Source organism: Megalopta genalis, chromosome 2, assembly GCF_051020955.1.
Source record: "Megalopta genalis isolate 19385.01 chromosome 2, iyMegGena1_principal, whole genome shotgun sequence".
Lineage (NCBI taxonomy): Eukaryota > Metazoa > Arthropoda > Insecta > Hymenoptera > Halictidae > Megalopta > Megalopta genalis.
The window spans coordinates 22,537,792-22,550,816 of NC_135014.1; the positions used below are offsets into that span (position 1 = coordinate 22,537,792).

Consider the following 13,025-nt stretch of genomic DNA (forward strand, 5'->3'; position numbering starts at 1 on the left):
CGGTCCAGCCGCTTTCACTGGTCAGCGAACCGCCGCCTTTCGACCTCGAACCAAAGCAGTGCACGATGTCCGGTGAATCAGCCAACAAGCAGCTAGCGTTCCAGCGAGTGTACGTCGCGAACTTCAGAATCGAGCTCGCTGATCGGGCGAACCAACTTCTCGACGGAAGGTAATCTTCCGTTCCTGAATCGATCCAGGCTTACGTAACAATTCCCGTGAACGTGGACGGTCACGTCCGCAGTGGACGTTCCAGAATCTTCAACGTGGATCGATGCCGATCGAGGGACGCCGCTCTGGAAATTTTGCAACGGGTTCAACCATCGAACCGAAACAGGGAAAACGGCGTCCATAGGGTCTAGATAAGGTCGCGCCGCAACGCCAGGTGAGCCACAACCACGATACTCATCTGCGATAACGAGGTGGCTCGGTTTTACACGACGTACCGTGTTCCGGGAAAGTCGGAACTGGCTCGAACGAAAACCACATTTTCATGCTTTATGAGCCACAATCTCGTAGAGTCGAGGTCGTGAGAGCTGTATACAACTCAGCGGATCCGTTTAAGACGATTCACCGCTAGACTGCGGATTTTATGAGAAAAATCAGTAGACACGCGAGAAATCCAAAACTGTGGTAACATTCGAAGATGTAACTTGCTAAAATTATTAAGCGTAGACACGATTGTCCAGGCTATTTCGCATGAAGAATCGTACGACGAAATGGAACGAAGTTAACGAATACAATGACTTTGTGATTTCCGAATACATGTTGAGATCTCTACACTTGAGCTTCCGCTCAATTATAAGGCGAGATAATTGAAACTATTGGAAGTATATATATAATAATAATATAATATATATAATATATATATATATATAATAATATACATATAAAATATGAAAGTAATTTTTCCATTCGACGAACATGACCATGCTCAAAATTCTTTAGAAAACTGAGAATATGATTTCTATGTAACCACAATAACCGATGAATTATTTAGATAACCGTCTCCCCCTCGAACACGTAATCACGCTCTGTGTTCCACTTTTAAGAAAAATCGATCGCCGCATTTTTCAAACGCCCGGGACTCGTTTCACGGAATAAACACTTCGCGAACGAAGATAATATTATCATCCCCATAGCCGGGTTTGTTCATCCGAGGGACGAGGACATCTTTAAAAATGGCATTCGTTCGTTAAAACCGCGTTTGGTTAAACGGGTCGTATCTCGATCGAATAAACATCTTTCGAGAACGAAGTTTTTAACTGTTCACTTAAAAATCCGACGTTCCGTGCGCAACAACCTAACGATACATCGGCGATTCCTGTGATCTCACGGCTGCCGCCAATTACAGTTACTCATTTCATAAGTGTATAAAACCCGCAAGTCTACCGGGAACAATTAACGCCTTCTTTCCCGAAGCTTTTTCTTCCAGCCGGCAGGTATCGTTCGAACCTCCCCCCCCCCCCCCGTGCGTCGCGCTGGAACTAATGCATGCACGCGGCCGTAAACCGAACGATTCAGGGAGATCGTCGCGAAGCTGAACACGCCGATGGCCGCGCGTGGGGGCTCTGCATATTTGAACGGGCCGTGGCAATCGCGATGTCGTTACGCTGCAATTACGCGTCCGCGAAGCCGTTCGCCGCAGTTTACGGTTTACGGCGGTGCCCGTAGAAAGAGCCGCGACCCGCAATCCTGCTAATGGTCCCCCCGGTACCATGGGAAATTGAGGAAAGTAGCGGCGTTTGCCGGGCCGCGGAGCGCGGAGGACCGACCCGCGAACTAATTCGATGAAAATGAGACGCGGAGCTGTCAGCGAAGCAATTTCGGCCGAGGGTCCGAGCCGCGCGCGGCCACCTCGCAAATCAATAGCTCGCGGCGCGCTGCCACGGACTCTCTTCCACTTTCGCGAATATTTGCCGTAATCTGTCCGCGAGATGACTTTACACCAGAAGATTAACCTTTGGCCGGCGGACATTTTTTCTGGATTTATCGCAGCCGCGGTTAGATCCGTTCAAATTTTTGCGATTAATTTTCGTTCGTATATTATTAAAAGCCTCTTCGTTCAGACCAAAGTCAATTACTTTAATTAGCTTTGATATCATTTAACACGTTGGCTGCCGTGGGGGTCACCGGTGACCGGCACTCGACTTGGCTACAGCGCCGTGGGGGCCACTGGTGACCGGCGACGCGACGAATAGTTGAAATACATAATTAGGGTAAACATCGATACGCATAAATTTTTAAATAATATAATATTGTAATAATTGCCATTTATTACAATGCGCCACGAAAAATGCATAAAACAAGTTTATACAACGAAACTTATCTGCTGTAAATAATATTTCAACATAATATGCATCGCATAATGAAAAATTCATGTTGGCGCCTTGGGCAAGTCACGTAAAATTCGCGCGGCAGCCAACGTGTTAATTTTCAATATCATTTAATTTGCTTCAATATCGAATTACGTACGATCGTCACAAAATTAGAATCTAGACGGAGTGTTCGTAACTCCGGGTCCAAATAGACCCGGCGTCGTTGTTTTTTGTCGGAGGTTGTTTACACGTTTTCATGGGAATCGTTTTTTCAGAAAACTACTCGTCTACTTTCTGAAAAGTAGGTGCATTTGGGAATTGTTTTTTTTATGGAGATCGTTAGATGCATCGAAATGAAAGTTACCGGTATTGTTACCGGTATTTTGCACCGTACGCCTGATTTTTTTCCTGGCGAAATACAGTGCACTTTTTGCACAACGTTTATTGAAAGCCACCCTTGCGCGATGGGAAGCGTCGACAGCTATTTCGATTTAAAAAATGTACGTTGCCTTCGCGAAGTTTTGTCAACGGAGCTGCCGCAGCTATCGAAATGAAACTTCACAAGATTATTACACGTGTCTTGCACTACGCGCATAATTCTTTTGGCGTCGATACGTGACGCAGTTTCTGCGAGACGTTCGGAAGTGAACCTTGCACGAAGGAAAGGTTTAATTTTGATTGAATTTTCTACAAGGAAACTTTTCTAGATTTATTAATATGAAACTTGGCACAAATATTATACTGTCTTGTACTATAAGCCTGATATTTTTAGCGGTGAAAGCTAGTGCAGGTTTTGTATGACGTTCGTCAGAAGCAACCCTTGTACGAAACAAAGGGTTAATTTTCTACAAGGAAACTTCTAGATCTATTAATATGAAACTTGGCGCAAATATTACATCTGTCTTGTACTATAAGCTTGATATTTTTAGCGGTGAAAGCTAGTGCAGGTTTTGTATGACGTTCATCAGAAGCAACCCTTGTACGAAGCAAAGGGTTAATTTTCTACAAGGAAACTCCTAGATCTATTAATATGAAACTTGGCACAAATATTACATCTGTCTTGTACTATAAGCTTGATATTTTTAGCGGTGAAAGCTAGTGCAGGTTTTGTATGACGTTCATCAGAAGCAACCCTTGTACGAAGCAAAGGGTTAATTTTCTACAAGGAAACTCCTAGATCTATTAATATGAAACTTGGCACAAATATTATACTGTATTGTACTATAAGCCTGATATTTTTAGCGGTGAAAGCTAGTGCAGGTTTTGTATGACGTTCGTCAGAAGCAACCCTTGTATTAAGCAAAGGGGTTAGGACTTATTTCGATGTTATAAAAGCGGATGCATTTCGATAATTTTTTCGCCGGCAACTGCCAGCTCTATTAAAACGAAACATATCATGTGTCTATTAAAACGAAACATATCATTATCATGTGCACCATGCACCTGAATTTCTGTGCGACAATGGACGACGTTGTTTCTCTGCCACTCCATTCGCTGGGACTAGCGAACAAGCCTGTTCGCTGGAACAAGCCGAGCCAGTGGCAACGCGCCTTAATAATTCCGAGACAAATGGCTGGTTCGTATCTGAAAAATGATGCTGGGGTCGCGGCGGACCCCGACGATGCTCGACCACGCGACCCGTCGTTCGAGGGTTAATCGTCGCGTCTGCCAGACCGTTCCGATTCCGTGGAGGGTATTAAAGAGGATATCTGGCGGGGTCCTCGAAGGCGGAGGAAGACGGCAGACTCGATGGGAAGGCAGTCGCGACAGAGACGAGAAGCCGGAGCCGAGGGGAGAACCTTCGACTCGCGCGACAAAGGAGAGCATTCCCCATTGTCTCGGGGAAACTCCCATTTTTCTATTGTATCCGAACAGCGACGGCCCCGAGTCTGCCCGTGCCGTGCACGCGGCGGGCTCGTAGACCAGGGCAGGCGCGGAGGGGGCCTGCACACGCTCGGGGAGACGCGAGCAAACACACTCGCGAAACACATTCGCGCGAACATATACACTCCCCTCCGAAAGTATTAGAACACCTGCTTGTTCCGTATAAATTGGAATATTCCGTTCAGTTTAGGTTATGTCCGCTGGCCTGCAATATGGCATCATAGTGTCGATAGTGCGCATTAAGTTGTGAGTGTCACTTCTTGTGCAATTTATTGTTATTTATTCACTAATTTATCGCATTTCGTTCAGTGAAAAGGTATCCTGAGTTTGTTTCGTACTCTTCGCTCGGTACGAATATGTTTGTTTAATACGTGGAATATAGTGCAAAATGCATGGAACTAAAGGGCATCGGAAATTGTTAGAGAAATGAATGAAACGGATGTCGAAGTTAGTCCAAGAAGTAATTCAAGAACGCGGTGAAAATTTAATTGTCTTTTATAACGTTACCGTTGTTACAACGTGAAATATATTTATGTACTTGTTACGGTTTAATATGAAATTAACTTTGAAATGAATTAAAACAAATTGTAACGATTTCATATCGAATTCGTACATTGACGTCATTTTTAATCCAACGTAAAATATATTTAGGTACTTGTTACGGTTTAATATGAACTTAACTTTGAAATAAATTAAAACAAATTGTAACGATTTCATATCGAATTCGCACATTGACGTCATTTTTAATCCAACGTAAAATATATTTAGGTACTTGTTACGGTTTAATATGAAATTAACTTTGAAATAAATGAAAACAAATTGTAACGGTTTCATATCGAATTCGTACATTGACGTCATTTTTAATCCAACGTAAAATATATTTATGTACTTGTTACGGTTTAATATGAAATTAATATATTCATATTAATATAAATTAATATTTTTATAATATTTTATAATTTAATATAATTTATATATTTCATTTTATTTATAAATAAAGTTAACTTCGAAATAATTAAAACAGAAAATCGTAACAATTTCATTATCGAATTCTCAAATTTATCTAGTTTCCTGTGAGTGTCCCAATACTTTTGGAGGACGGTGTACGCTCTCGCACACAGGCGCCGGCGACGACCTGGAAAATTTGGAATGCGACGGAGCCATTTCCATTTCCTCGGCGCGCCGGTGTGGCCGGGCGCACCGCTTCAGGAACGAGTCAAGGACAAGTCCGGGATAGTTACGGCCGATTTACGAGCGAAGGCCATTCCGTGGAAGCTCGCGAGGTCTTGGCCGGGTCGAGAGTCCCGGAAGAGGGTCGTTCCAGACCCATCAGACGAAGGGCCCTCTTCGAAAGATGCTTCTCGTCGCTGGAAACCAGCTCTCCGATTCTCCTATGCTGCGCGAGCTCGTTCGTCCTCTGCTAATTTGAAACGTATCGGGATGCATCGAATTTCGTCAATAATCGACAGAACGAAGCAAAGATGCTTCTCGTTACACGAATTCGTTGTCTCTGGAACATAACTGTATTTGGGAATTTTTTTCAAGAAGATCATCGGAAATATTAACTCTCGCATGCCGGTGGCTGGATAATAAATTTTGACCCCGAGTATTTGAATCGTTCACTTCGTTAATCAATTTTCGGCAATTAAACGAAATATGTTGTGTTAGGAGTAATGGAAAGTCTGTGAGAAATATCTTCAAAAGTGTTTTGAAAAATTGTTGAAAAAAGCTCAGAATTGTTATAAGCATCGGTAATAATACCGTCGTGAAAATTGTTCGTCGCACAAGCGTTGAATTATGGAACTTAATTAATTATGAAATTACTACGTAAAAAAAGTACGGCAAGATGATAGCAATAATAATAGTAATAATAATAATAATAATAATAATAGTAATATTAATAGTAATAAAAATAGTAATAATAACAGTAATAATAAAAGTAATAAAAATAGTAATAATAACAGTAATAATAAAAGTAATAAAAATAGTAATAATAAAAGTAATAAAAATAGTAATAATAACAGTAATAATAAAAGTAATAAAAATAGTAATAAAAATAATAAGAATAATAGTAATAATAATAATGATGATAATAACAAGGAAATTTTAGTTAAAAATGTTTGTATACAAGGTCGTAGGACCGTCCGAAGGCTTAATGGTAACAAATTAATTTGTGCAGCTGATGAATTCGTTTCAAAGAAAATGGCGGCCCGAACACCACCGTGCAGCAAGGGATGCGCGAACACGCGTAATCAAGAATTTCTTTACGGCTCGGTCGCCGTTACCCTGGCGATCACCCGTGTCTTTTCTTTGCGCACGCTCTTACTGGTACGTTCTCTAGCATGTGCCCTGAAAACAGGAGGAAAGATTCTATCTTGTTTTTCTTGAAACTGTGTACAGCTGATACGCTATCACATGACATTCCGGGATCTTCTCGATCGCTTGACATGAAACTCGATGCGTTGCTTCTGTACACTTTGCCGCGACTGTCGGTACAAAAATTAGGTCGAACATATATTTGTTTTTCGTCTCAGTTCCGTGGCTCGAGAGAAATGAGAAAAATGAGAAAAATCGCCGAGGTACGTTTTCATTTCAGATTCTATTTTTACAGATGCGTTTGGACCGTTTATAGTAAGCCCAGCTTGGATTATTTCTGCATAAAATTGAAAGTATCGTTGAAACATGGAGTCACAGTGACACCTATTAATATTCGGACAACTTTTAGCGTGGAATAACTTTTTTTAGAACTGGACCAGCCTACTAGATCGTGTCTAGAATGCTTCTTTCAAGTTTCGTCATTGCTTAGAATGACAAATGAAAAAATAAAAGAAACTCTCGTTCTTTGACTTCTTTATCTGAGCCCATAACGAAAATTTATAAATATAGATCTCGGTAACTTGTATGCATGTCGAAAGTTTCATCGAAATCGATTGGCCTTGGCACGAGCTGTTACCAATTAAAGATCGCAGAAATCGCAGTTTCGTCCACAAAGATTTTTAAAATCTTTCAACGCTTTGCGAAACGAAGAAAGATATTGTTTCGTCACTCCAAGTAACAGCAAAATTGTAAGCAGTCATTATTATTGTCCAGTACATCAGTCTCTTTATCATCTAAAAAAAAAAACTTCAAATCGTTTAGTCCATTTTTAAAAAAGTTATTGCATTTTAAGAGGTGACCAAATATTAATGGAGCAACCGTAGATCAGAAACGATTTTACAATTTTCCGATGAAAAATTCTCTTAGACTAGAAGATCCTAATCTTTCTTAGATTAGAAAGAAAGCTTGGAAAATGAAAATTCGTCGGAGGCCGTTCGTCGCTGTTTTAGCTCTCGGTTTCTCCGCGGAATGCAGTCGGCTTCCGCGCTGAACTTTCGGCGGCGTCGAAAAGGCCGCAATTACCGCGTCAAATAAAATACCGCGTCCCTTTAGCAAAAATCGCGTGACGGTCGCCCGAGAGATTGACCTATTAACAGGATTGACCCCACGGTTCCGCCTCCTACTGACACCGACACTATCCCTTTCCGACTCGTTGTCGCTCGGCTGCGTCGACCGTCGCCGCCGCAAATCACAGCGCCGATTGATCGATCGCTTTCTGTCCGAGATAGATCGCGAAAATGAATTAAACGCGCAGAGTCCAATTGCGATAGTTTTGTTCAAACGTTATCGTGTCACTCGATCTTTTAATCGACCACGCTATTGATCAACGACGTTTCAAGGTGGTGACGCGTTGCGTCGTTCCAAAAAGCGTCCGCGAGATTAACGTTCATGGTATTTTTGCATACGTTGAACACGTATGCGATATAGATGCTAGTATGGGTCATGCGAGACCCGGTCACCAGCCACCATGGTCCGTCATGCGAGGATTCATCGCACAGGGTCAATCGATATAGGCGACACTGATCGTGGACTAATTTTCCAAATTTTTATACATTGCAATATATAAGAGGAGATAATAAGGAGATAATAAGGAGATAATAATAATAAGAGGAGATACGATTATTCATGGTTACCGATTGCCAACAACTATAAAAACGAGCCGCGAGGATCGAACAATCGTATCTTCTCTTCCCTAATTGTTCATTTTTGTGCGCAATCTGAACGTCAATTAGGGAGACTTACCAATTTCTGAAAAAAAAAACACTACAGTGGTGTGAACAATTATATACTATAGACTCAAAATAACTGTTACAATTTTATTTAAACGGAAAATTAATAATACAACACATTTGTGTATTTCTATATCAGAAATAATAAAACATAGAAAAATAAATACATCGTTTTTGGTTTTCATTTAAATATTAGCAGAGAAGTAAATGTTACTTTGTGTTTATAATTATTCGCAGCGCTATAGGTGGCACACTTCAGCCGAGTCATCCTGGAAATTTAAACAGAAATTTAACAAAAAAATCGTATTCGTATATTTCTATATTAGAAATAATAGAATATAGAAAGTTTTCGTTCGGATAGCAGTAACAATGTCAATGTTATTTTTCTTTTCCTTTCCTATTCTTTCCCCTTTTTTCTTCTTCATTTTCTCTGTATCTTATTCGCATGTGATTCTATGCAATTATTTGTAACAAAAAGAAAGAAAATCCAGAAAATGCAAATATTTCTTTGCACGTAAATCAAAAGTATAGTCGATGCGATAGATTCGTTTCGTGTTGCGAAAAGTTATTGTCGTGTTATGGGAGAGTCGACTGTATCTCATGGACTAGCTTTGAAATAAGTAATAAATTATTTAGCGAGGCGTGGCAGCGTTTGAAACACCAAGCACGGAAACTTTAAACGCGTTTTTCCGGGTACCGTGTTTTTGAAACCTGTGTGCAGGATAACTCGGAAACTAGGTGACTAAACAACTTCGAACAAAGCTTGTTTCACTTGGCGCACGTTCCACCGGGGATTACACTTCCTATCTGTATTTTGTCCTCTATTTATAACATTTATTTAGTCGTTACAAGCTCGACTTATCTCCGCCGGAGTACAGTTCACTTTCGATCGAATCTGTGCAAACACGTAATTGCGTCCAACATCGCGTACGTAACGATGATTACGTCGACGAAGAGTATGAAAACGATCGCGTATTATTTGACGCAAACACGAAGAAAGATTGGCGAACGAAATTTGCATCGCTGCTTTGCGAGCGTATCGGCTGGAAAGCGACGCTGTTTTATTGCGAATAATTTTCCAAAAATAAACATATGGAAATAATCGGATTTTATGTCGTTGTTGCCGAGAACCGTCTCGTGAACAATCGACGGCGCTTTCATCAACGCTTTCCTCCGCTTTTTCCACGGAGATGAGAATTTTAATTTTCTCCGCGAAATGCCCAGTCGTTCTTTATTATCATGCGATTCCGTTATTATCAGATAAATGGCCGATTTCGCAATGCCCTACTTCGCTCGGCTGCTATGGCAACAGCAGTTGTTGTTTTCCACCAATTACTTTTACGCACCGATAAAATTTAATGTTCGCAATAATGGAGTTCCTGCGTCGCTCTGTTATATCGTTCGTGGAAACGTGAGCTCATCCATAACGCAATCAATAAATCGTGGAACGAGGTACAGTAATTTCTCGCAGAAATGTTCGGAAGTTGGAATTGAAAAATCGGCAGATCTGAGAATACTAAGCCGCGATTCTTTGAGCCACGCGGCTCGTTTTTGTAGAAAATCGGGGCAGACAGTAAAAAAGGCAGTGGCCAGCATGCCGGTGTACATTAATATGAGTACATAGCAATGCTAGAATAAAAACGATGATTTAACTTTTTTATTTCTAATTTTTTGCCACGATTCGAAGGCAATTCGGAGGCCACTTGACACGATTCGAAGACAATTCGGAGCCCACGTGACACGATTCGAAGGCAATTCGGAGGTCACATGACACGATTCGACGGTCACGTCGATAAATAACCTAGTACAATAAATTCTCCTTAATTTTCCTTCAGTTTGCAAACAAAAATAGATAATTTGAGAAGAGGAGATACGAGCCTTTCAACTCGTTTTAATAATTGTTAACAATCGGTATATAACCATAAATCTATATAAAAACTATATAAAAATAATCGTATCTCCTCTTCCCAATTGACCATTTTTGTGCGCAATCTGAGCGCGAATTAGAGAGAAATTACTGTACCTACCCCGTACCTTGTAGCTCCGCGTTTTTTTTTACCTGACTCACACGCAAACCGATCATTTTGTTTTGTCTTCCGGAAACTCCGTCGACCCTTAGCATCGACGTAGAAATAAATTACACAGGCGTAGGACTAGGACAGAGAAATTCACGGCAACCCGAAATTTGGCATTTCCGGGAGAAATTACCGTATGTGTAACAATCGTGCCAAGTTTCATTGCGACACCACCGACAGTTTGCTCGCAGAAAATTCGCGAAAGGCAGTTACTTCATCGAAATCGAAGTAGCTTTCCACCCTTTCCTTCGTCAAAGAGTACCTTACATTGCACCACCAAGAAAACCACGCGCATAGTACAAGTTACCGATAAAAAAATCTTGTCGAGTTTCATTTGAATAGCTCTAACAGTTCTCGCGCAAAAAGGTTCTGAAACATTAGGTCGAGTCGTGAATAACGAGTTTTTGCTTTAATTAAATAGATAAGGGTTCGAAATAAATGAAATAAAAAGTAAAACAAAAAGAATAAATGAGAAGAAGACAAAATAAATGTCTGATAAAAAAGCGGAAGATATTTATGTCTCGACACAAACACGTACATTTACATTTTACAAGGGATAAGAAGGCCAGATTATGGCCATAAAAGACTACGACACTCGATTTCGCATGCACGATTATTAAAAAAGGATCGCATGCTTCGTGATAGATGTACGATGGCGCTTGAACTTACGTCTAACTGGTCCGCAGCAATGATTTTAGGGGTGCGCGCGAGAGCGGTCGTTGTTAACGTTCTAAAACGCGCGTGGCTTTCGCGAAAAATGTTGGCGTGCGTGACATGTGTTCGGCACACGAGCCCCAAACGAACCATAATCGCGACGATAGGGGTAGTTCCACGGGCCGAGGGTCGGGGTGAAACATCTGTCGAGGGTTTCGCGACCGGAGGGTTGCCGTACACCCTCGTTTTTGCGAAGCGTTTACGCGGTCGGCCGGTCTTTTCCGGTGCGCTTCGTTTTTTTTTTCATTTTTTTTCTTTCGTTTTTGCAGTCGCGCTTTATCGAACGGAAGTTGCGTTCGACGATTCGGTTGCGAGCCGGATGCGATTCGTGGAAAAACACCGACGCCGATCGCCTTTATCAGACGCTATAATAGACGCGAACGATTCTAATCGATTCGAAGATCCTAATCGATTTCGCCGCATATTCGGTTTACCGATCGGAAATGATTGCGCGATTAATTAAATCATGAAGCAATGTTGTTAAAAAATTTCCAAGTGACGAACTTTGCGCGAGCGATAAACATTGTGAGTTCATCAATGACTGTACCGTATTTGATCGTGTGATAAGGTTTATTGTACCGTTAAGCGTTCTTCCAAATTTCGCGGAAAGCTTCTTCGTTCGATTATGAAAATTGCTCGACGTTTGGAAACGTTGCGCCATACAGTCATTTCTCCCGGAAATGCCAAATTTCGGGTTGCTATGAATTTCCCTGTGCTTATGTAATTTATTGCTACGTCGATGCTGCGACCCAGTTAGACGTAAGTTTAAGCACTATCTTACACCTATCAGGTAGCGTGCGATCCTTTTTTAATAATCATGCATGCCAAATCGAGTGACGCAGTCTTTTATGGCCGTAATCTGGCCTTCTAAACCCTTGTAAAATGTAAATGTATGTGTTTGTGTCGAGTCATAAATATCTTCCGCTTTTTTATCAGACATTTATTTTGTTTTCTTTTCATTTATTCTTTTTGTTTTACTTTTTATTTCATTTATTTCGAACGCTTATCTATTTAGTGAAAGCAAAAACTCGTTATTCACGAGTCGACCTAATGTTTCAGAATCTTTTTTTGCGCGAGAACTGTTAGAGCTATTCAAATGAAACTCGACAAGATTTTTTTATCGGTAACTTGCACTATGCGCGTGGTTTTCTTGGTGGTGCAATGTAAGGTACTCTTTGACGAAGGAAAGGGTGGAAAGCTACTTCGATTTCGGTGAAGTAGTTGCCTTTCGCGAATTTTCTGCGAGCGAACTGTCGGTGCTGTCGCAATGAAACTTGGCACGATTGTTACACATACGGTAATTTCTCCCGGAAATGCCGAATTTCGGGTTGCCGTGAATTTCCCTGTGCTAGTCCTACGCCTGTGTAATTTATTGCTACGTCGATGCTAAGGATCGACGGAGTTTCCGGAAGACAAAACAAAATGATCTGTTTGCGTGTGAGTCAGGTAAAAAAAAACGCGGAGCTACAAGGTACGGGGTAGGTACAGTAATTTCTCCCTAATTCGCGCTCAGATTGCTCATAGAAATGGACAATTTTGGAAGAGGAGATACGATTATTTTTATAAAGTTTTTATATAGCTTTATGGTTACCGATTGTTAACAATTATTAAAACAAGATGAAAGGCTTGTATCTCCCCTTCTTATATTGTCTATTTTTGTTTACAAGCTCAAGGAAAATTAAGGAGAATTTATTGTACTTGGTTATTTATCGACGTGACCGTCGAATCGTGTCATGTGACCTCCGAATTGCCTTCGAATCGTGTCACGTGGGCTCCGAATTGTCTTCGAATCGTGTCAAGTGGCCTCCGAATTGCCTTCGAATCGTGGCAAAAAATTAGAAATAAAAAAGTTAAATCATCGTTTTTATTCCAGCATTGCTATGTACTCATATTAATGTACACCGGCATGCTGACCACTGCCTTTTTTACTG

The 13,025-nt window shown here is 41.1% G+C and overlaps 1 protein-coding gene across 1 annotated transcript in view; it reads left to right on the forward strand.

Moving 5' to 3' along the window:
- The first annotated feature begins 222 nt into the window (after window positions 1–222).
- Window positions 223–13,025, forward strand: part of LOC117220565 (protein FAM151B) — a 58,367-nt gene continuing 45,564 nt past the window's right edge. Inside the window, exon 1 of the mRNA XM_033470656.2 lies at window positions 223–382. The gene's annotated coding sequence lies outside the window, so the exon portion shown is untranslated. The remainder of the gene's footprint in view (window positions 383–13,025) is intronic.